The 25,337-nt window shown below is 34.6% G+C and overlaps 1 protein-coding gene across 7 annotated transcripts in view; it reads left to right on the top strand.

Annotated features, from left to right (window-relative positions):
• Positions 1-25,337, top strand: part of FOXP2 (forkhead box P2) — a 543,555-nt gene that overhangs the window by 144,184 nt on the left and 374,034 nt on the right. For all 7 annotated transcript variants that reach the window (XM_087860884.1, XM_087860888.1, XM_087860887.1 and 4 more), the window contains one exon: positions 14,213-14,303. The gene's annotated coding sequence lies outside the window, so the exon portion shown is untranslated. The remainder of the gene's footprint in view (positions 1-14,212; positions 14,304-25,337) is intronic.

Raw genomic sequence — 25,337 nt, 5'->3', positions numbered from 1 at the left:
CCTAACAAAATAACTGAATTTTTATTTAATTTTAATAAATTGAAGTAGTCACATGTGGGTAGAGACTACCAATATTGGACAGTGCTGATCTAGTGTAAACCTTTATTTTTTTCCCCTGAGAAACGATCTTATTAGTGTTACAGTTGGAATCCTAGGGTTTCAATCTCTGGCATTTCCCTCTTCTTGTTGACCATGCACACTAATAGCAACTAAAATTTTTATGTTTTTTCTTCTTTAATTCTCTCTTTTTCTTTCTACCTTAGTTCTGTTTCTGCTCAGGAACTTCTCCTTGTCAACTTCCCAAATACTTCCTTTCTAACGTATTTCCTCTGCGTATTTTTCTATTATCAGCTAATTCCCTATACTCTTAGCCAACCTTTCTCCTTTGAGCTCAGTCTCACAGGGGAAGAGGGCTTTTTTTCTTTCAATAAACAAAACTTTCTATTTATTCTTTTGACCTAATTTCCTCCTAGCTCATTTGAAACCTAGCTCCATTGTCACTCCTTCTTTCAACCGTCTTTTCCTCAACATCAATCTCTCTCATTTAATTGCAAATACAAGCTATTGCTCACTCTCCTTTCGTTCATTATCAAAGATCCAAATGACTCTTCTATGCTTATTCCAAAACTTCATCTTCCATTTTTCCCCAAGTATCTCGTTATCTAGTCAGTCCTATATATTCCTATTTTGTAGATCAACTAAGGACTTCCTCACTTCCCGTTCTTAATCATTATTTTTCTTGACGTTAAAATACCTGACACAATTACTCCATCTAATCTTGAAACGTACTCTTCCTTTTAGCCTTCTCATACTGTACGGTCCTATTTTTTTTTTTTTTCAAAGATTTACTTATTTATTCGAAAGAGGGAGCGCACTGAAGTGGGGAGAGGGGCAGAGGGAGAGGAAAAAAGAGGTGAGGAGAAGCAGACGTCACCCCTGAGCGGGGTGCCCAATGTGGTGCTCAGTCCCAAGACCCTGAGATCATGACCTGAGCTGAAATCAAGAGTCTGATGTTTAACCAGTGGGCCACACAGCCTCCCCCTATGTTATCTCCTGATCTTTTGTAACTTTAGTGGCTCCTTTAAGATTTAAGCTTCTGTTTTCTTCTTCCAGCACTGTCCCATGTAATTATTGCTGGCCCCTGGTAAACTCTCTGATAGGCTTCTACCTGGTCCCAAGTCTGCATTCCCACACCTCCACACCCATTTCTGTCTTTCTAAATGCATCCTTCCAAAGTCAGCTCACCATCATATGACTGTTTTGTACAAAAATCTTTCATATTTACCTACTTAAAATCTATAGCTTGAACTTCAGCAACACTAGGCATTTTCTACCTCTGTTTACTTAGTCTCCTTACTCACATCTTTCCCACCCTGTAACCTGGCAGTTCTTAAAGTGTGGTCTAGGGAATCCAGAGGGTCCCTATGACCCTTCCAAGATGGCTGTGAGGTCAAAATTATTTTCATACTAATATTAAGATCTTATTTGTCTTTTCTCTCTTTTCACTCTTATTCTCTCATGAAAATACAATAGAGTTGTCCAGAGGCCAAGTGACATTGGATGATGTCATTGCTTTGACAACTAATGGAATATGTACTTGTCTATTCTTGTGATTTAAAATGTTCTGTTTCATACCTAACAATGTAAGTATGGAAAGAGATCATCCACTCTTGTGATTTAAAATGTTCTGTTTCATACCTAACAATGTAAGTATGGAAAGAGATCATCCACTCAAACAGAAATGGGAGGTTTTTTGTCTTTTTTTTTTTTTTTATGGGGAGAGGTTCTTAATATTTTTTAAACGGGTAAAGGTGACCTGGGAGTAAAAAGGTTTGAGAACTTCTGTTGTAACCTCATGTGACTTTCCCATTGTTGTATTTTCACAAAATTATGACCATATTTTCCCTTCCTACCTCTATTTTAAGTATCATCTACATTTGAATGTTTAGATAAGGTGCTTGCCTTCATCAAGCCTTTCCTCATCTCCACCTTCACCCAAACCAGTATGTAATCTCTCTTGTTTGTGAACAAGCACTACCTGTGTTACTTTATTTGTATCTTCTTAAAAAAATGTTGTTTATAATGTTAATATATTTAGGGGATTACTAGATTTGATTAATTCCTTGAATTAGGGAGCACATCATTTTTAATCTTTGTATTTCTACTGAGCTTTACATATTTTAGGCACTCAGTAATTATTTAATGAGTAAAATTATTCAATAATTTGGCTCCCTGTCTACTCAACAAAAATTTACTTAGAGCCATCTGAGGGCTAGATGTTTGAAAAATGCTCAAGGAGCTTAATTTCTCATGTAGGTGATAAAATGTAAACAAATTAATATCTTATTCATCCTATAACATTCTATAAAATGTTTGTGTAGGGTTCATCAGAAGAAAAATGAGCAAGTGAGCAAATCTTTCTATGGAAATGGGGTGTCAGAAAATGCTTTAGAGGAGAAGTTATGCTTAAGATGAAAATTTTGCTTGACCCAAATCATATAAGCCAGGAGCTTCCTAGAGCACAAACCTAGTATACTTGCTAAGACTGAAAAAATTATCTTTCAACACTTAAAAATACCAGCTTCCTGGATCCTAGGGAGAGCAGCCTTTACTCTCTTCTTGATAATCTCTCCTACAAAAAGCCTATGAAGAAGTTTTTAGAACTCTTACCTAGATTTCAAAGAATATCTTTAATCATTTTGTTACTATTCTGCATTAAATTATAAGTATCACTCCTACAAGAATTTTAGAGATTTACTCCTGCATGAACATGTAAATTATTTAATAAATTAAAATTGTAGGGGTGCTCAGTCAGTTAAGCCTCTGCCCTTGGCTCAGTTCATGATCCCGGGGTCCTGGGATTAAGCCCAGTGTCAGGGAGCCAGCCTCTCCCTCTCCATCTGCCTCTTCCCTCTGCTCATGCTCTCTCTCTCGCAAATAAATAAATAAAACATTAAAAAAAAAAAGGAAAATTCTTCAAGAATACAAAATAAATAAATAAAATTGTAGTAAAATATACATACCATAAAATTTACCATTTTAACCATTTTTAAGTATATAGTTCCTTGGCATTAAGTGCACTTGCATTTTTTTGCAACCTTTACTAAAACTTTTGTCAACTTATAAAATTGAAAGTCTGCAACCATTAAACAGTACCTCCTACTTCCCCCTCTCCTGGCCCTGGTGACCACCATTCCTTCTACTTTTTGTCTCAATGAATTTGACTATTCTAGTTAATCTCATATAGGTGGAATCATACAATATTTATCCTTTTGTGACTGGCTTATTTTACTTGGCATTAATGTCTTCAGTGTTCATCTATTTTATAGCATGTGTCAGAATTCCTTTCCTTTTTAAGTCTAAATCATATTCCATTGTATGCCTGTACCACATTTTGTTGATCCATTTATGTTTTTGATGGGCATGAACATGTAAATTGGAATTGTACTTTTCATGTATGGAACTTATAATCAAATCAGCAAAGCACTGTACTTAAGAAGGACATGAAGTTAAAGTTGTTTTGTGGTTATACGTATTTGTTCAAGAGGGAATCTACAAATACATAGGGTAATATTAGAACACATTAATTTACCAGAATCTTGGCCAATAAGAATTCAGATTAAAAGTTCAGATTGGGTGCAAAAATGCTCACATTTTGAAAGCTACTACTCCAGTTTGTATGCAAGCTACGTTGTAGACTTTTTTCATCAACAAAAATACAGTATTTGCCAGAATATAGTGTTTTAAGAAACAGCATAACAGGTGAGAACAGCCAGAACCTTGTTACTAGGGCTGTGGTCCTAGAACTGTTGCTTCTGATGTTCTTAAGCTGTTGTGTCTTTATTGTGTATTGTTAGTGCCATTACTCTTTCGGATGACTGATGAAGTCCATTCAACTCACAGCTGAAATGAAGAAAATCAGTTTCAGACAACTTCTACGTCAGTAGGTCACTCATTTTGGTCCTATGACTCTGCAACACTATTACTGCTTTTAAAGGAAGAATTGGGAAAATCATATACAGGACTACTCAGGGACTCTGTGCATGTGCACACACGTGTGTACGTGTACACGTGCATGCACTTGACTTTCTTGTTTTTTTGTGAAAATGGCTTACCCACTTTCTCCCAGTAGTTCATGGCCTGAGAATAATGACGGCTCTATGTTCATGCTTCAAAAAAAAAAAAAAAAAAAAGAAATATGCAAGAGAACACCCAAAAAAAGCAAAAAGAAAAAAAATTTTTTGATCAATCTGAATGCAAGGAAAGATAATTTTGTAAAATTGAATTTTTTGGATTGTATTTGAAAATCAACCAGAAACTCAACTTATTTTTAAAATAGCATAGTTGAAAAAAATCAGTAAAATTTCAAATTGCTATTTATTTCTCTAGAAAGTAAACTAAATTTAATCGTATCCTTCTAATTATGTTTTCTTTATATAATACAGAAATTTTAACTTATCTAGAATGCTTCATATTTCTATAATTTGCTCAATGTTAAATTAATTTTCTCATTCTATGATGTTCCATGGACCCATACAGGTAGTCATTGTAACACTTCTCTAACAATGTATAACATCTCGTTAAATACATTATATGAGATTTAATAGATAATAGGCCAAATGAGAAGAACTATTTGTTTATTGGAAAAAAACACATTGTATCCAGATGTCTTATAAATCTTTATTAATCCAATAATTCTATGGAAATTTTATCAGTGAAAATAGTGAAGTTGCTAAAATTAGTGTCTGATGTGGTAGATACAGCCACTTATTAAGAAAGCCTCGAGAGTTTTAACTACTTTTCTCCCCTTTTGTATAGGCTCCTAAACTAGATACCTAAGTGCTTAGGAGTTACAACCCACTAACGAATAATGAACTTCATCAGGAAGGTTATTTGTAAAGAGGACTCTTACTGGGTAGTAAGAATTTAGCAGGGCCAAATCATTGAGAAACATTTTCACTAGCTAAATGAGTATACTGGCAAATATTTTTTCTTGTCTTTGATAATGCTTCTGTGGGCCTTCCAGTTGGTACCCCTAAAATGGTTTTCTAAAATGTTTGACTTGATATGCCATGAAGGGTACTTTAAGAGAATTCAGAAAACTAGTGTGAGAATGGGGCTTTGAATTTCCTGCTGAAATGTCAGTGATGTATCTTAACTCTTGGGAGTACCTAGTGAGCATCTTGTCAGTTGGTTTGGCATCTGGGCAGATCCTAGCACAGTGCTTGAGGACTGTAAGTCCTCAATGAATGTTGGACTATATATATAGTTTTGTGGCTAAAAACCATTAGAAAACCTCCCTGATCATACTTGGAATCCAGTTTCCTACAGATTTTCATCTAAATAAAAATATATATAAAAGGGTGCAGACCTGTCAAGTTGCGGCTGTCTGTCAATTTTCAAGCTGTGTTTATTTGAATATTTGTAAAGATAATATTTTGTAAATTTCTCACACTATATTCATATAATCAGAATCTCTATTTTCAGTTCTAAAACTAATGCTGTTTTGAATTTTCCCACCTGCTGACCTTGATAATTTGTTTTATTTCACACTGTATGTTCCTAAAGTATCCACTAATTTTTCATTTAAGAAAACAGAAGAGAAATTGGCAAAATAGATGTTTTTATTGAAATAAAAAGAAACGGACTATTTCTTAGTGATTTTAATGCACTGGGGCCTTTGTAGGGATCATCCTACAGTCATAAGAGCATTCTCCCAGGATACAGAATAAAATAAATGATCATCAAATGATGATTAAGAATTATTTTGGGGTACCTGGCTGGCTCTGTTGGTAAAGCATGTGACTCTTGATCTCGGGATTGTAAATTCAAGCCCCATGTTAGTTATAAAGATTACCTAAAAATAAAATCTTAAAAAAATTATTGTCAACAATAAATAAACAATATAAGAGATAGCTGTCTAATATGTATCTTTTGATGAAAGAAGAAGAAGAAAAAAAGAAAGTAATGTTTTTATTTTAAAACTTCCAGTCTGAAATTCGAACAATCTGTATTCCATTCTTTTATTGAGTTAGAGATGAGATAACATAAGAAAATTCAGTCTGTCAGAACATTTTGTTTCATAAATCACATAGCTGTGTTGTTTTATTTTAACAAATACATAAAATAGCTTTTCTAAATAGGTGAAATATGTAATGTATATTTGTAAAGCAAGAAAAATTGGAAGGGAGAGTCAGGGCTGTGAAATGGGCATACTTCCTCACTGGATGTCAGCCTCTTTGGACCCATGTTCTTTTTCTTTGCCGAAGTTAAATGGACTTTGGAAGGGAATCCGTTACCTGACCTAGTACATTTCAGTAGAAGTGATTTTTTAAATCATTGCTTGATTCAAGTTGCATTTTATTCAGGAATTTATATTTCCTGGAAAAAACTTTTTTTTTTCCAATCTTGGGTTATGTGGGTAGATTAGGTTAGATGATGGAGGTAGATCTGTGTTGGTGGAGCTTCAACTGAATTGTCAGAGAAAATTGAAGTATTGAATTAAAAGCTGTGGATAGGAAGGAAGCCAGAGCTTCTTGAATTTAAGTAGCTTTAGTATTAATTTCACATTGATGAAACATATACTATATCCTAGATGACAGTATGCTGCTGTTACCCTTGTTTCTTTCACAAAACATCAATATGTAGAGGATACTCCACATATTGTGTTGTGGTAGGACCCAAAAGAACTGGTATCAGGTTGGGACTATAAACTTGCCAAAGAGATTTGGGGAAGGAATCATTTGATAAGTGGTAGAGAGAACATAAAAATTTCAAGTCATCCAGGGTTATCAGACTCCTTATATAGTGCTAGCTGTGTGTCCTGCACGTGACTGGGAAATCCTCCAACTCCCAATACCCTAAATCTTTCTTACATAGCCTAAAAGACTTGCCCTGAAGTTGGAGTTCTCTAGACTGCCCACCTCCTGTTGCCTGCATCACGTTTCTTTGGGTTTGAAAGAGATGGGCAAGCATCTCCCGTGTCAGGAAAGCTGCTATGGAGGCACTGTCCTCCATGCTAATGTTGCCCACTTACTTCTGTATGCCCTCTTTACATACTTAAGCACTCTATTATTTGCTGCAAATGAGACCTTTGTGTCACCAAAAATGAGAGGAAAATGAGACAATGTAGAACCAGGGATTTGTTCTGAGGATCACAAATGGTGATCTGCTATTAAATGTGGTTCTGTCTCTTAAAAACAACTACTGGTCAGCATCCAAAGGAGGATGAGCTTACTTATTTTCCTATACAAGTAAGAAGGAAAGGAAGGAAGTACCAAAATAGGAAGGGATGAGTAAGAGAATAAAAGAAAAGAAAGAAAGCACTTTTGAGTCTGATGCATTTTTTAAGGCTTAGGCATCAAACTACAATAGACTTAAAAAAAATTCCGAGTATGCGGTGTTCTGTATAATCTGATTGTGTTTAAATCTGTGTTAGTAATTCTAGAAGTAACATTCTTGAATTTTTCTTTGCCATTTTCTTCTAATTTAGTCTTATACTCTCAGTCAAAAACAACAAAACCAAAGTGGTTTTTGAAGGAATTCTCTTTTATTAGTGGTCCATTTTTTGAGCTCCCACGGAGCGTATGCCTCTGCAGAACGAATTAAAGTCAACTCCAGCCTGCGTTTGAACCTAGGAGCTTGTTTTCAACCTATTACCTATGGTTTTAAAATTTTTTGAACTTGGGGAAGAATTCATACTTTAATTTTATTGCCTGAAGTGCTTTTTCTTGCTTCTCCAATTTTTAATATTTTACTCTATTAGTAATGGTGTCAAAAGTATGGTGTGGTTTTTCTGTCTTCCACAATGTATTGGAAATACCAAATAATATTTATGTTATTTGGAAACTTATCATTCATTTTGATGGCATCATGTATTTACATATTTAAGGTTTTTGTGACTTTCATAGTTCTGATCTACATCGTGACAACTATTTTAATAAAACAGTTCTTATAATAAGCTTGGAAGTTTTTTTATTAAAGTTGTGTGCCCTATGAAAAATGAGATATGTCTCCTTGATGGGCCTTTTTTTTTAACTTTAATGTCATCGAAACTATTTACTTCCAGTAATTTTTCATAAAAAGTAGTGAAAAATTAAAATGTATTCAAAACTGCTTTAGCTTTTAGACTATAAGAATTTTTCTCTTTATTACTTCATGAGAAGTTCGGAAGGGCAGTTAGATCTGATTCAGGCAGGTGTATCCCTTTTTCCCCTGCCTCATAAATAATTATTTTCACATGAAAAATTGCTATCATAGTTGGTATCACCCGGTGCTTACTTTTGCTTACAGGATATCACGTTTTAACTTATAATCTCTCTCTGGCTTCAGGAAATATCATTCATTCAAAGGCATGTTTACTGCATGCTTACTCTGTCCTTAAGCAGTCAGCAGGGAGAGTATGTTTTATCTCTGTGTCTTCAGTCGATAGTAAACCTGGTGCTTAATCGGTGTTTAGTGTCTGCAATGATTGAAGAGGGAAAAAGTCTTTTGTACAGTTTGAAATTTCAGCGATTACTGTTCAACAAAATATCAGTTATGCAAGATGAGTAAGTTCTAGAGATCTGCTGTATGACATTATGCTTATAGTTAACAATAGTGTATTGTGCACTTAAACATTGACTGAGGCTAGATCTCATGTTAAGTGTTCTGACTACAATAAAAAAAGATATCAATGAAATGTAATTTTAAGGTATTTTTACATATTTGGGTAAATACAGTAATGTATTTTTACATAGTTCCACCCAGCTTTTGCTCTGAGTGAAATCAAAAAAAGCAGAATCCTAAAAGGAGGTGTCCTGTCTATCTTTTCCTTCAATGACTGCCTGCCCACCTTCTACCTTATCTATGTTTATTGATTTAATTTTGATTTTTACATTCTCTGACTGAAACTGCCTATAAAATGGATATTTTCAATTCAAAACTAGAAACAAATTTATTAATGTAAAAGTCATTTGTCCTGTCCCTAAATAATTATGTTTTGAACTGTACCCAGAATGTCAATAAACTTAACTTTCGTTGTGGCTTCAATTATTTTCAAGATGAACTTTTATCTCAGTTCAGGTTCTATGAATTTTTCTCCTTAATGGTTTGATAGGGATGTGGTAGAGCCTGACGGGTCATGTGCTTCACCTTCTTAGATTTGGATGCTATTAACTGTGGGGTGGGTCAGCCCAACAAGAATAAATCTTGCATAGGCCCTGTTCTGCAGAGATAATAATGACTACATGATTCACCCGATGTGGCTAAATGATAGCAAATCTAAGTTTTTATTGGTAATTGAAGTGCATCTTTTTAGCAGTTCTGGAATGTCCTTTTACCTCGTAATCCATAAATATGACAGAGGGATAATTTGAGAACCAAACCCATAGAATAAATCTCATGTAGATGTGCTGTAATTAGTTTTTTCGCGTATATGTTTATACAAGCTTCAGAGCTTTGCTCCATGGGCAGTCATCACTGCAGGACGGCGCCAGTATTCGCTCCCAAAACTACAAATCCTACTTTATTAAGGTGTAGGTTAAATCGCTATTTTTCAAACTTTTGAAACAATATTCTATACTACATTCTCAATTAATGTAATTTAATTTCCAAAATAAAATGAATATTGTGCCATATTAAATCAAGGCAGTAGAACAGAACCCTCCTTTGTTTCCATGTCTTACCCCTTTTGAAAAATCACTGAATTAAATTTTGCAGCCGGATTACAAAGGCAGTATCTCTGTCCCGGTTTAGATCCATCGTCTGTTCTATCTAAAGTGTCAGTTGTAAATTCCCATGCCTATCCAGTTCCATGCTGATTAGTCAATGAACGAATACATTCATTCAACACATATTTATGGACTGCCTACTATGTGCAAGGAAGTAGTTTGGGTTTTTTGGGCTCAAAGGTGAGTTGAACAGACAAGCATCCCTGCCTTTGCGGACTTCACACTGTTTTAACCAGAGCTGCGTTGCTAAGTATAGTGAGTACCATGTATGTCTGTACGCAGTTTCACAGCATTTAACCTTTGCAAATCCAGCTTTTTAAAAATCTAATGTGTTTCCTCTCTTGATATTTGTAACATCTGTACAAATGATAATAATATGATGTTCCTCTCGTGTAAATGCCTGCTGGAAAATGCCTTCATAAATTTTGTTAGGAATAGAATAACTGTTTGTATAGAATATGGACTGTCTCCCTTTGGAAAACTCACTTCCCCTGTTCCCCAGAAGCCCATGGTTGTTTCTTTTATCCTGCTAGCATACATCCCCATGACCCAACAATTGGAATTACACTTACGGGTTTGTTGTTTTGCTGGGGTTTTGTTGTTTATTTATTTTCACTGAAATGTTGGTTATACTGTCAAGCCTTTGAAACCAGTGAATAATTATTTGCTTACTCTTATCTGGCTATAGTTAACTAGCTTGTTTCTAGATAATAAAATAATTCTTAGTTCTCACCATTATCCAAGATGATCTATGCTGTATAATATGAAAACAGTACTGAAAATGTTAGTGCGATTTTTACTTTTGAACGTCAGTTACACATTATGACCTACGTAACAAATGTGTTTTAGTTACTTGATATTTTTTTAGAATATTCTTCCAAACTGTGGAATTCACTAGACTAAGGATTTTGTATCATGCTATTTTGCAGTAGCATTCAGGAGACACTTATTTTACACTTAAGCTTTGTACGATGTATTTTTTTTTCTTTTTTATTTAAAAAACAGTTAAATGGTAGTATTTCTTTTAGGACATATCTTCATTTTTGTTAATTAAGAGACAGGAGGGTAGAAAATATTAACAAAGGGTTCCAAGGGACACATTAGAACTTTCTTATCAGCGAGTTCATAGAAAAAATAAATACAATAAAACTAAACCACCTAGTACTTGTTCTCTTCATCGAATCCAGTTCTAAAAGAAAATAGGTCAAACCCTTTGTGAATATCGGAGTGATGATCTCCACTCCTACCACAACAAACATTAAATAAATTCATAATGCACTTTAAAAGGCTAGAAGAAATGTGTAAATGTGAACCACATAGGGATCCTTTTATCAGAAAGTCTTCTTTGACTTAAATTAAGTGTTGCCTATATATGTTCATATATATATATACATATACATGTATATGTATATACACACACACACACACATATACTGTGTTGCTCAGTACACTGTAATAACTATCCATTACATATTCCTCATTATACTGCACTCTCCATGAGAGCAAGGTTGTGGCTTTATCTTAGAGTCTGGTCAGCCAATCAAAATGTGTGAATGTGTATATGCAAGAGAATTCTAATTAGCCTCTTTAGCTCTGGTTTTGCCATTTCCTTCAATGGCTTAAGTTGTTGTTGCTGTTTTTTTAAATTAAGTGATCATTATGAGAACTGTGATCAGTAATCTATGACATATTTTATATTTTCTTTCTTGAGCTGCAAGTTACTAAAATAATATATACTTATTTAAATAATATAAATATTAAATAATGATAGATTAATAATGCGTATTTAAATAAAATAAAGTTTTATTTTAATAAAAATGCAACTGTATATTATTGTGGAGATAACTTCTTTGTTTACTTTTAAAATTAGCTTCTTTATCTTTTGTATTTAATTTTGACTTTTATCAAAGAAATACATGCACACAGTTAAGAAATCAAATGAAATAAGAAGGCTTATTATAATGAAAAGTAGCATTCTTCTGCATTGTATCTTCCTACTACCCAGTCCAACTATATAGAAGTCACAAGTTTCTAGTATTCATATTCACAGTTTATTTTATACATCCATAATTGCAAATGATACACTTACTGCTATTTCTGATTTATCAGTTTTTCCAGTTGATATAATGAATAATGAATTCATTTCAAATGAATATTGAAAATGGAGAACCTAGTGGGAGAGAAAGGCATGCAAATTAAAAAGTGAATAAAATCTAAGCTAACATATTCTGTAGTTGGTATCTGCACAGGGTGTTTTGGGTCTATGAAGAACAGGTGAGTATTTTAGGTCTCCCAAATTACTTTTAAGAATAACTGTATTATTTATGCTTCCATTGCCAGTAAACAAGAGCATGTTCATCTTTTTGTATTCTTGCCAATGTAATGTAGAATCCAACATTCAAATGTATGCTCTTCTGATGGCATGAAGTGGTGTCTCATTGTTTTTTTTTTTAATTTGCATCTTCCTGATGATAGTGATTTTGAACATTTTAAACTTGATAGCTGTTCTGGCTTCCCCCTCTGAGAAACTGCCTGTTCAGAGTTTTTGCTCATTTTTCTATTAGTTTTCTCTGAGTATATATTTTAATATTAATTCCTTGTTGATTTTAGGTCTTCTTTCCGTTTATTTATAAAATCTATCTGTGGTACTGTTCATTGAAAAATTCTCATTTGGTTTGGCCTAATCTATCAATTTTATGCCTTACTATTTTAGGTCTTGTTTCAGAATTTTTTTTTTTTTTAATTTTAGTTGTCAAAAATAGTCACCTGTTTTTCTATTAGCTTTGAAAAGGTAGCTTTCACATTTAAAGCTCTTTAATCTCATTGGAATCCAAATTCGTGTATGGTATAAAATAAGGAGCTGAGTTTATTTTTTGCCATATTCTGAGACAGTTTTTCTTTATCCATACAATAACTCAGCACCAACATTTTCTTTCACTTTGTGATGTTACCCTTATTATATATAAAGCTCCTGTTGATATGTGGGTTTATTTCCAAACTCCATTTCCCTGTCTGCACCTGGCTTTGGCAGTAAAGCTCATATTTGGTGGAATGGATTACTTCTCTTTGTTGTTTTTGATGTTTACTTTGACCTACAGCATATACTTTTAAAATGGGTTTGTGGATTTCTTTAAAAATTTGGAATTTATAGATTGATTTAGGAAAATTTGATATCTATGAAAATGGGAAGGAGAAAATAAGTCAATATGGAATTAGGAAATAATTTAGATTGCTACATATTAATAAGAAATCAGTTTCTTTTGGTGGCATATAGCAGGCAAAAAAATTATTATGAAGAAAGATTAACACAAGGAAAATCAAGAGGGGAGCCTGCTCATATACGAAATTTTGTCATCAAGAGAAAAATGAACAACAGATGCAATAGAGAAAGACTGCTAGAACGTGAAGAACAGGCATTTGAATTACCTTAATTTTTGTGACTTTGAGTTACCTTGATAGCTAAAATAATGGTTTCAAACTATGCTTTGCAGAATACCTAACTAAGACTTTGTAGAATATCCCCAAGGTATCTGGGAAAAGAACAGTGGTGTTACGGGGTTTGGGGGTTCTGATTCAACCAGAATACTTCATTTTTATCTGTGTAACTAGTTGACCCATCACTGAGATTTCATTGGAAGAAAGGATTTTTAGCCAGAAGTGTTTGGGAACAATTTAAATAAAATCAGTGAAATGTCTAAATGGCATATGATGTCATCCATCCTTTTAATGCGTATGGAAGACATTGCTAATTGAATGCAGGACTCCTTCCTGTTTGACTCAGATTTAATCTCCATACAGCTTTCCATGTGGTCACTACCAGTCAATCAAGTTTGTGTGTCAATCAAAACCCATTTATTACCTGTGTACTACGAAGTTCTATAATTTCGTTGGTCCTCAAGAAGACTAATTTTAGCCTAAGAAAGTTATGAGCTAAATCTTTAAGATTAAAGAAGGAAGAGACTAGAAAAGAGAGTCATTAAGTAAGAAATGGGTCTAGGAAATACTCCTTCAAATAAGTATTAAGGTAATAACCCTTACATTGCAATTATAAAGAGAAAATGCTTACTACTAATTTGTTAATTGTGGAAAGGCCTATAAAGCTTATTATGTATGTGTTGAAGAGGCAATTGAAATCAGTCATGTTTTCAGTTGGGAATCTTGAGACATAAATAATTTTATTCTATAAATTATAAAATTTAATTACCAAAAGTTTAAACTTGCCAAATCAATGTAAGAGTGGGAAATAAAATCTGCATCTCTTAGAAATGCATCTCATGCTGTCTTTGTGGTCCTTGCTTTGGTCCAAACAATGGATTTTAAGCTTCTCTAAATTAAAATGTAGAAAAGCATTTCGTACATATTTGAAGAGTTCCAAAGTAATGAATGCAGTAAAAATTATCTTTGTTTGTATGTTTTATGTTCTATGAAGTCATTGAACTAATTGTGACATAAATTTAAAATTAATTTTTAAAGCAGTGACAGTTATTTGTTTCTATTAACAGGGCTATTCTAATGTGATGCTGGGATTGAGTTTACCTAGGACTCCGTATCAAGGTTGACTCGAAAGTCTTGTGGAAGATCTGGGAGAAATACGTAAGTGGCCTTCTGATAATAATTATCTTTGGTTCATTGTGCTTTTATCTGTTTTTCTAGTGTTTATTTTATTCTTTAATTTTTTGGTTAGGTATTTTTGCCCAAATGTTAAAAAAAGTTATCAGCAAACCACAGAGACTTGTCAAGTATGACTATAGGAATATTTACCACTGTCTCTTCCCTTGCCTTTCCCATTTCACTCCTTGCTGTGCTTTCCCTTCCTATTAAACTTGGTTTCTTTTTTTTTTAATTATTACAAATTTATGCAGAAGATGAATTTGATTTTGAAATATTGAAAGGAAGTGATTAGTCAAGAAAAGGACTTGAATCATTTTTGGTTATCATTATGCAGTTTTTTATACTGATGTTTTCAGTATTACTTTATTAAGATTGAGTTGATATTGAGGTTTTTGGGGAATCTAGAAATGCCAAAAAATAAAGAGAATAATGTACCGGTAATGATTTTCCTTTGAAACTTTGATTTTTCTTATAAACTTTTTGAGATCCAGCAAGTCAGTTGTTTAGAAAGCATTTGTTTTGTTTGTTTGTTTTTAATGTTGTACTTCTTTAAATCTAATGGGAGTTTTCCTTGATGTTTACAGTTTCAATTTTGAGAACTTTAAATCCATTGTTTGGTATAAAGCAAGGGCCACAGATATGGCATGAGATGCATTTCCAAAAGATGTAGATTTATTTTCCTCTCTTACTCATATAATGTTTCTGTAAAATTATTTTTTCAGTGTCACCACTGAACTATAGTATCAATCAAGAAATATGTTATAGGTGGCCAAATCTATAAAAATACAATTATAAAAAGTAAACTAAGAGCAATTTTAGATGAGAAGTTTATAACATTTCTCTTCTTAGACTTAACCCCAAAGAGAAGGGAACCATGGTGTCTGGTTTCTTCCAATTATTTTTTATTTCTTTCCCACCCCACCCCACCCCAGAATTCTTTATTAAAGGGGTTCTCTGAAAGTGTAGGACAGGCCTCAGGATCCTGGTTGTCCTGCTTATATTGCTCTATCCATTTCTGATGCTTTCTCCAGATGGAGGTTCCGTATCTTCCCTAAGAGATATTTTTTCAGTGTGCTTGAATTATATAGTTAAATATTTCTCAGGCATTTTACCTACTATTTTGCCTGTGGACTTCTTGTTTTGTACCAACTTTATTGTTGATATATTCCATCTTTGTAAGACCATTTAATATTTAAATCCTCATTTTTTGAGGAATGGGACATTTGTTTTAATAATAGCAGGGGGATTTAAGATTTATAAGTGGGAGTTACCTGACAATGAACATCATGGAACCATGAAAGAAATGATTTTTAGAAAATAAAGTCTTTTTCCCAGAAGGGAAACATAATTGTGTTTGAAGTTAGTTCTCAAAACTGCTTCTGGAACTTGCTAATTAGACTTTTTCTGGTCGTATGCTTATAGTAGTTTTTATATTTTTAAATGAAGACCAGCCGCATATTGGTGGAAATAATGCATATGCAAAATGGCAGTGGTTCATCTTAATGAAAAAAATACATTCCAGAAAAGTGTTTTTTCTTGGGAATATACAGAATTACGGACCCTAGGGCTGAAGGCGTTGTGACACGAGAAGAGTGGAATGATGGAGAGGCAAAGATTTGGGAGTCAGGTAGATATGGCTTTGCATCTAGCCATATGCTAGCATATTTAATCAACTTTGGTTAATTTCCTTAAATCATTGCACATCAGTTTTCAAACTCTAAAACCAGGGACAGATATAATGGTTTGTTGGATTATTGTAAAAATTTAACACATAATACATAACTATTTTCAAGAAATACTCATTTTTTTCTTCAATTACCACTTCTGTGTTCCCTTTCCTACCCAAATCCCTAAAGTGAATACTTGGTTGAATCTTCCTCTTTTTAAGCAATTTGTTTAGCATTATTCTTATTTTCTCTCTCAGAGAGGTTAAATGACTTGACCTAGCCTCTACTTCTAAAATGGGAACTAAAATGTTGTTTCATATAACTTACAACTAAGACCCATTGTGTGTCTGGGTCAGTGGGTAGTTGGCTGAGTGTGAATGTATATGTGTGTGTGTTCATCATAGTCACAGTTATTCCAGAGTTTCCATACTATTTTCAGAGTATTAAATCCAATTAAAATATAAGTTTTAGTTATTTCAGTGTACTAGAAATAAACTTTATTCTCATACTTAGAGAAATTGCTAGAAGCTTCATAAATACTTGTTAAAAAGTAAGCTTCATACATGACAACATATTTGCTCAAATTTTCAAGTTATTGAAAAGTAAATGGACCACACAGGAAGCTGATTTGGCTGGGTCAGTGATTCCTACTCATGGCATGCCGACATTCCTTAGCAAAAAATAGAGTGAACAAAACTGTAGCTAGACATGCTGTAGAGTGTAGCTTTGAGAATGGAAGCTTGGAAATCAGATTGCCTAGGTTTGAATCATGGGTCCAGGACAAACTTACTGTATGTGAAACCTTAGGCAAACCATTTAAACTCTCTAACCCTTAATTTGTGAATCTAGAATATAGGGATAATAGTACCTACTTCACTGAGTAGGTTTGAGGACTACATGTATAAATTCATATAAAGGGAATAGCAAACATTAAAATAAACTAGGTATTTTATTTCCTATTGTATTAGTTTCACAAGTTGACTGTAGTTTCAGGCTATTTAGCAAATGTGCTGTACAGCGTTCTAACTTTAGTCCAAGAAATGATAAAAATGAATTAATTCTGTAAATGTGCTCTCTGTGCTTTGGTCAGCATGTGCATGAGTTTTCTATTGCTATATGACATATTACATGTTTAGAAGCTTAAGACATACTTTTGTTAACTCAAAGTTTCTGTGGGTTAGGAGCCCAGGTAGAGTTTAGCTCAGGTTCTTGTAAGGCTGCAATCAAAAGTAGTGGCCAGGCTGCCTTTTCAAATGGAGTTCAGCATTCTTTTCCAAACTCAGTGGTTTTTGGCTGAATTTAGTTCATTGGGGTTGTAGGACTGAGATCCTCAGCTTCTAGAGGCCATCCACAGGTCCCATGCCTGTGACCCTCTCCATATGCAGTCCACATTAGTAGGTTGCTTCTAGAAAGCCAATAGGAGAGTCTCTACTGTGCAATAGCAAGATAAAGCCATATGTATATATGTGCGTATGTAAATATAGAGTATGTATATATGTATTAACATAATCATTGAAGTAACATCCCATAACCTTTGCCATATTCTACTGGCTAGAAGCAAGTCATAATCCTGCCCACATGCAAGAGGATGGAATTGTGTAGTGTATGAACATGGGAGCCACCCCAGGGTCTGTCTGCCACAGCATGATAAACTCCTTAATTTAAAATTCATATAACCTATTACTTTAGATGTTTACAATTATGTACAATTTAATAAAAAGGAATATTGTCACTAACTGTAAACTTTTATTCTCAGCTATGCTTAGGGTGTAACTCCTAACAGGTCATGCCTACCTAAGATTCATCCATTATTTCATGCCGGCTAACCCAAGACTAAATGCAGCCTACCCTGGTATTAAATACTCTCCAGAATCTGTCAAAACACAAATACTAACCTCTTCTCTCCATTATTCTGATACAGATACCTTGATGCTTGCCTTGCACTTGCCCGCATTTTTGTCAATTCACATCCTATTGTTTTTCCCCTTTCTCTATCTCTTTAAAGCGCATTTACATCTCTCCCTCTTCCATTGTACTTGTCCTGTTTCTTTCCTCCTTTTCAGCCAGCCCAGGGCTTTTCCTGCATAGTATCATACCTTTCCACAGATTTCATCACTGTCGTTGGCTTTGTGGGGGATATAAGGATTAATATTATACTGAATATATGGTCTCTAAAGTAAATGTAATTTGATAAGCATGTATGTTTGTAAGGTAGTGAGCCAGGTGAGAAGAAAATGCGAAATGTTTAGATTTCACCCGTGATACTGATTTTCTAACGTGCAGAAGCCCCTTTTAATCTCTTGCCTGTTGATCACGTCAGTGTTGGAGAACTGTGCTTTCTTGGCATTGGGTAGGTCTGGATGCTGGTCTGGTACTGGTTCTTTGTAGCATAGCTGTTTGGAATAGTTAAAAACACTTACAGAATCGGAGCTTGAAGAATCTATTCTACTAACCTATCATACTAGCTTTCCGTTATTCTTTAATGTTCTTACAGTGTTGTAAAGGGCAGAATTATATGGAAGCATCAGATATATGAACACGTTTGGGGTGTTATGCTTTGAAATGTTGAGTTCATTAGAAAAATAATACATTTGGTCTCCAGAAAAGTGGGTTGAGAAGTATATATCTGCAAGTAATAGAGCAACATTTTTTATAAATTCATATTAAACCATCATTCCAAATATCACTCTTACTGATTTTACTGTGATCATAGAACCTGGGCAGAAATACAGCATTATATTTTAAAAAGGTGGAAACTTATTTCTATCCAAACAAAAAAGAAAGTTTACATTTATAATTTTCAGTTTGTGGTTTGGAGTGATCCACTAGTAAAATTTCTGATACCATTATACACAACAGCAAAATATGGATTTTAACTGGCCTGCTTTTCAATTCAACTGAACATTAAGTACATTTTTAATGGTCTTATTTGCTGAGAAGAATACCATTACAATAATCTGCTTTTTACAGCCCATATCAAATATGAACCAGCATCACTTATTACAAAGTTTGTGCTGTGGGAGACATTTTCACGGCCTCTATCAGTACTGCCCCACATTTCTTGGAATTAGTCTTTAATGATATCATTTTCCAAAATGAGTTGTTGCTCAAACTTACTGATTGTTTTGTGGTTAAAATCTGATCCAGCAGCTATATCTAAAATGTCAAACAAATTCATAAGGAAAGGTCCACTGAAATTACTGTTACATTAGTAATTGTGTGAAAATGTTGTAGAAGAAATGTGATGCAGCCTGATTTTTTTTTTTTTTTTTTTTTTAGTTTTTTCCCCCCTATACAATATCTGAGGGGTGAATAAAAAACCTCATTTTTAACTGTTGGCAATTCCAGGTTTTGCTATTGTCTGCTGGAGAACAGAGGACTATTACTGTAGGTGTCATGTAAAATAAAGTTGGAGGCTGAAGCCTTCTTTGAGCTGTCAGCCTTATTAAGGAGCTCTTCATGTGTTGAACCCAGCACCCGGCATTGTATCAGTGATGCATGGGAGAGCCTGGGGAGACCTTTCTCTCTCTGCACCGTGGCTTTATTAGGTCTGGCTCACATGTTCGCTGTTGCTCTGCCTTCTCCGACTTTCTAGCTGCAACTCACAGCACAGTAGGTCTAATATAGATTGACGCCTTTGCCTCAAGACTGATTGAAACTTGTGTCTCAGAGTTGCTAATGCTCACTGAACCATTTTATTGAAGATAAAGTAAATAAAATAGATTGCCATATGAGAATTCTCTGAAATCAAATGGAATAATTTGGCAGGTTTAAGCCCATGAAGAAGGCAAAGCAGTGAAACAGATGTGAATACTTTTTATGTTCAGTATATCAAGGGATAAATATTCTTGTTATGTTAGGTCCAAATATTCATTTTTGCCCCTACAATTAAATGTTAACCATAATTCTCAATTGCCGTATTATTTTTGGTCTTAAACAATGGGTCCTCTGTAAGGCAGTAGTGCGAATAAAACTTTAGAGACTACAATATTGTGATGATTTTTTTCTTTGCCTTTTTCTGCATAAGTGCATGGATCAGTAGCCTCAGAGAATTTAATAAACAACACAAATGAATGGATTTGCCAAAGTGCACTCTAGAATCTTAAGGTTGGAAAATAACAGTAAACCTTAGCCTACTAAAAGATGCTAGTAATCTCGAGTGTTTTATTCATTAATTAAGATTATGTGTTCACACGAGAGCAACCTTTTTGGAAATAGTCCTATGAATTTTTTTTTTTTTACTACAACTATTAGGTTGATGTAAAGAACTTTAAAATATATATTTTGTGTATATTATCATCTGAAATAGTTTGGGAGGAAAAAAGAAGTTAAAGTGACCTTAGCATCTTGAATTCTGTGAAATTATAACAACAATAGTATATGATACTATATAATATATATCGATATATTTAAATTGTAAATTACAAGGATCTGAGCACTTGCCTGAAGACCTGTGAAGAGTCTGATGCAAAGAAATGAAGATCTCTTATTTGATTGCCTAGGTCAGATTAAAAGTAAATATTTACAGAAGAAAGATCAGTAGAAGGGTATTGTTAGAAAAGTTTCTGAATTTACTAATTAAATATATCATTTCTCTTCAACCTTATAAAGAATCTGCCACATAAATACTTTCTTCTGTAATTTCTCTTGTGTTTTTTCCAAATGCAAAATAGCTTTAGTTTATACCCCTATTATATGTATAGTTCATTTTAAAAATGTGTTAATACATTTTATCCTTTTGTTTCTTATATAATGATTTATGCTTACTTTTTAGTTATATCCATTAAATACATTTTTCTTGTCTCTAGGTACCCAATAGCCCATCAATTCTCACAACTATGAACTATTTATGTTATAATGATTTCAACTAACTCTGTGATCAATTAGATACAAAACATGAATTTTATTTTCATATAAACAATGAGCCATCCTAAATATTTGACAATCTTTTTTTTTACCGTTATGAATAATGTTATCTATCAAGAATTGCTAGTTCTTAACCATAAATTTGACCCTTTCCTCCACGGGACTCAGTCAGTCTCAGGGTTCAGGGTGTTTCCAACAGCATGCAAGGCTGAACAGCAATAGACATGCTTCATGTTTCAGTTTTTTTTGTATAGTAAGGCTGGAAGTATAATTAGTTATTCAATATTAAGTAATGTTATATTCTTAGTGTTCAAGTGCCCTTTATTTTATATTTATCTTCCTTGTTATATTCTGTACATATTTCTCTCTGGTTATTCAGAAATTTTAAAGTCCATTCCTCTATCCAGAACTACATCTTATTTACTCTAGTCTTCAACCACTTACCTCCTTTGAGATTTTGGGTTTCAATGTGAACCTACCTTCAGGAAATTGGGCGTTAAGACATGTTTTCTTGAAATGAGGAGAGCATTATTCTGAGACTCTGGGAAGCCTTAGTCCCTTTAACAATATATGCTAGACGTTTAGTAATATGCCAAACTCTAAATAAGAGGAACTTACAGTGGGAGAGGTGCATTTAATGAGTCATTCCTGATCTTACCCTTGATTTCTTTGTATTCTACCTCCTCTCTGGTCACCCTTTGTTGCTGCTTTGCCTTTACACTTAATTCTACTTTTCAAAATACTTTATTGTCTCTTTGCATTACTAGTTCGGAAAATGTATGTTTTTGACATTAATGTCTGGTCCCTCAGACAGCTCCCTGGGCTCCTTGTGATGATGATGATGTTGTTGATCATGATGACATTACTACTACTACTACTACTACTACTATTACTACTACTACTATTACTACTGCTACCACCTGCCATTTATTTAGTACCAAGTATTCTTCTAAGTGATTCATTAGCATTAACTCATTTAATACAACCTATGGATAAACTACTTATGAGGTGGAGACCATTATTGTCCCCAATCTATAGATGAAGGAGGAGGGCCCAGAAAGATTAAATAATGTGCTCAATGTTATACAGTTCTTCTGTGGCACAACTGAGGTTTGAACTAAGGCACGCTAGGTCCAAAACCTCCAGTGCTCTGTTGCCAGGACTGTTGAACAGTCCTTCTCCTATGGTTCTACTTGTGGCCCAAAACGTACTATATATTTAAACATAAAGAGGTTTATTGAACAGTTTATCACTCTGTATATTCAGTGTTTGGAAACTAGCATAGTCTAAATGAGTTAATTTCTGAATGACTGAATATATTTTAAAATAAATCACCTTTCTTCTTTCGGTTGAAAGGGATTGCTTCATAATTACTTTAAAATTTTATTAGGCTGACCATGCATTCTGAAACCTTATTTTTGTTTTCACTACAGGTTTAGCAATATTCTTATATAATTATAACAAAGATATTTGATTAAGTTAGAGTTTAATTAATCTTAAGTCCAAGATCTATGCACTTTCTAGCCAGATGACCATTTTATACATCATCCAGGACACTTTTGAGAATAAAAAGGATTCTAATATTGCTTACCCTAGATAACAAGTATCCGTTGGGGTTGTCCTGGGTGAGAAAGTATGGTCACTCTGCTTGAAGCAGACACTATTGGTTGTTGCTCCAACATCCTTTCTTCTCTGCTAACAGAACCCTGATGTTATTGAGATAAGCTTCATTATTGCACTTAGCATATACTTCATGGGAAACTGACCCCATTCCCAGCTCCAACAGGTAGATACTAACTAATTTAGGCCAATTATGATAATTCCATTCCCTTGTCAGAAGTTGTTTATTTATATTCAATTACTAAAATAATAAATATTAAACAATGTTAAATGACTTTATTGATAAATAAATATGGTACTTAATTAATTTGTTATATCTAGAGCTCTCCTTACCTCTTGTTCAAGTGAGATAGTAACTTTCCTTTTTGTGTAATCCTTTTTTATTTAGATTTTTTGGTTACTTAAACCTATAAATATTCTAAAATATTTTTATTTTAATCTTAATCATTATTTGAAGAGCTGTACCCTAACCAGAATTGACTTTACAGTCATTTTGCATACAGTCTATTTGCATAATATAGGATCAGCTTAGTGAATTGGACTGAGGAGCTCATAGGGGAAAACAGGGATGGGCGTTTACCTTCCAGCAGTTCAGAGAGGTTATTAAAGGAATAGAAAAGTGGTTTCTGTGTCTTTTGTTTTCTGAAAATAATTTAAGAAAATCAAAAGATTATACGATAGCCATTTACACTATTAAATGGCACAGAAACATTCCTAGAAATTTTTGAGAAGTGTTCTTATAGGAAGGCTTATTCCAATTTTTTCAGCACCTATCCCTACACCCCCCCCCCTCCACATATGCTCACACAGATAAAACTTCACTCTTGGTGAGATTTTGAAGAGAATGGAAAAGAGATTTAAACTACCATTTTTTTTCTCATCTGAAGATAGCTGCGGCTCTGGCTCAACTTCTTGTTGTCCTATTACAGATTAGGTGATTAGATGTATGGATTTTTATGTTCCCTTGTATCACAGGTAAGGAATCAACCTACCTAACCATGGCAAAGGAAGCTAGTTAAATAAATTATATCATATCTAAACGGTGGAATAACAAAGAATATTTAAGTAAGTCAATAATGCATTTTATGCAACACTATTTCAGAAACATAGGTCTTAGGAAGACTTCTGTAAGCTGGTGGCGTAGGAAGATCCTGAACTCCCCTCCTCCCATGGACACTCCAAATCTATAGCTACACATGGATTAGTGACCTCTGAAAAGGATCTGAAAACTAGATGAACTACTTCTTCACAATAAGGATAAAAATACCACATTGAGATGGACAGGAGAGGTAGATACCCCCACCTCCCCTGGTATAGTGACATACAATAGGGATGGATCTCACCAGTCTGGTGCTTCCCCCAGAGGAGTGAAGAGTTGGGGCTCAGCTACACCAAACCCTGGGATCTGCACAGGAGAGATGGGCCCCCAAAATGTCAGGCTTAAACCAATAAGGCTGATGTCCCAGGGACCCAAAGTGCTCTAGGAACCTGAGATTCCCCTTTTAAAGGGCTTGTGTATAGTCTCACCTGGCTACCTCAGTCAGTGGAGTGTGCAACTCTTGATTTTGCAATTGTGGGTTAGAGCCTCACATTGGGTATCAAGATTACTTAAAAATAAAATCCTTAAAGCATCTGCTGGAGGAGGAGAGTGTTGAAACTCTCTTCAGAGACCAAGGCACTGGTGGACGTCAGTGTTACACTCCCCACCAACCTTGCTAGCATAGATGGGTGAGCTTGAACATGGCACCATCCTGCTACTTTGCTGAAGCCAAAGAGTGTGTACAGTTACAGCATTCTCCCACTGCCTGGCTGGGGCTGGTGAGTGCTAGCAGTCATGACATTCTCCTGCTTAAAGCTGTGCACAGATAAGACACTTTCCTGCTATATTCCTGAAAACATGGGTGCATGCAGTCAAGACATTTTCTTGCTGCCTTTATGAAGCTAGCTAGTGTGCCCTCACCCCCACCCTCTCTAGCTACTTAGCTAAGGCCAGCTGATGTATACAGTCCACACAGGAGATGCCCCTTGATCACCTATCCCTGGTGCTGAAGGGGCTGGCATTCCCAAGATCCACAGAAAGGTAGTAATTACAAAGACATTTCTTGATAGCCACCAGCCCAGAGCACTGAACAGACAGCACACTGAAACACAACCCCAGTTTTCCTGTGAAAAACTCCTATTTACTTGGCCTGTGTTTCAGCCTGAGGGACAGGCTTCAGGTTTTCCACACATCTAAAGTCTAAGAAGACACACCCAGGGAACATAAGTAGGGAGACACCATCCTTGTGTACCTCTTTATCCTTGCTACAACTCCACAAGACCTCCCAGAAAGCTTATATGCTCATCTGGAATTTTGCAGATTTTTGCAACTATCTCCTAGGGGATACCTCTGTATATCCTGGAACAGAGGCCAGAAGGGGTTAAGATTGTGGCCCTATAGGACTATATATAATTTCCATACTTTAGAAAATGCTGCTTGAGGGACTGGCTTCTAGTTAGCCCAAAAACTTGGTGCTAAATAAGATTCCTCCCTTTGGAACTCTGATAGGTTTGGCACACTCTCAACAATGGGAACATGTCAGAATAAATCAGGTGGTTTAGACAATCACAAAGTTTCAAGAGATGACCAAATGCACGGCAAGGTTGAACAGAAGATTTATCATCAACACAGGGCCAATCCTTTAAAACTAACAGAGGTAACTTCTTCATCTGAGACATAGAAAGAAACACAGAGTCAGGCAAAATGAAGACAGGAAAAAATACGTTACAAATGAAAGAATGAGATGAAACCTCAGAAAAATACCTTAATGTATGGAGATAAGTAGTCTGCCTTTTAAAGAAGTCAAAACAATGGTGTTATAGA

This window comes from Ursus americanus, chromosome 3 (assembly GCF_024610735.1).
Source record: "Ursus americanus isolate L20-20 chromosome 3, mUrsAme1.1.p, whole genome shotgun sequence".
Taxonomy (NCBI): domain Eukaryota; kingdom Metazoa; phylum Chordata; class Mammalia; order Carnivora; family Ursidae; genus Ursus; species Ursus americanus.
Note: the sequence above shows the minus strand (reverse complement) of the source record. Positions and strands in the feature narration are given on the sequence as shown.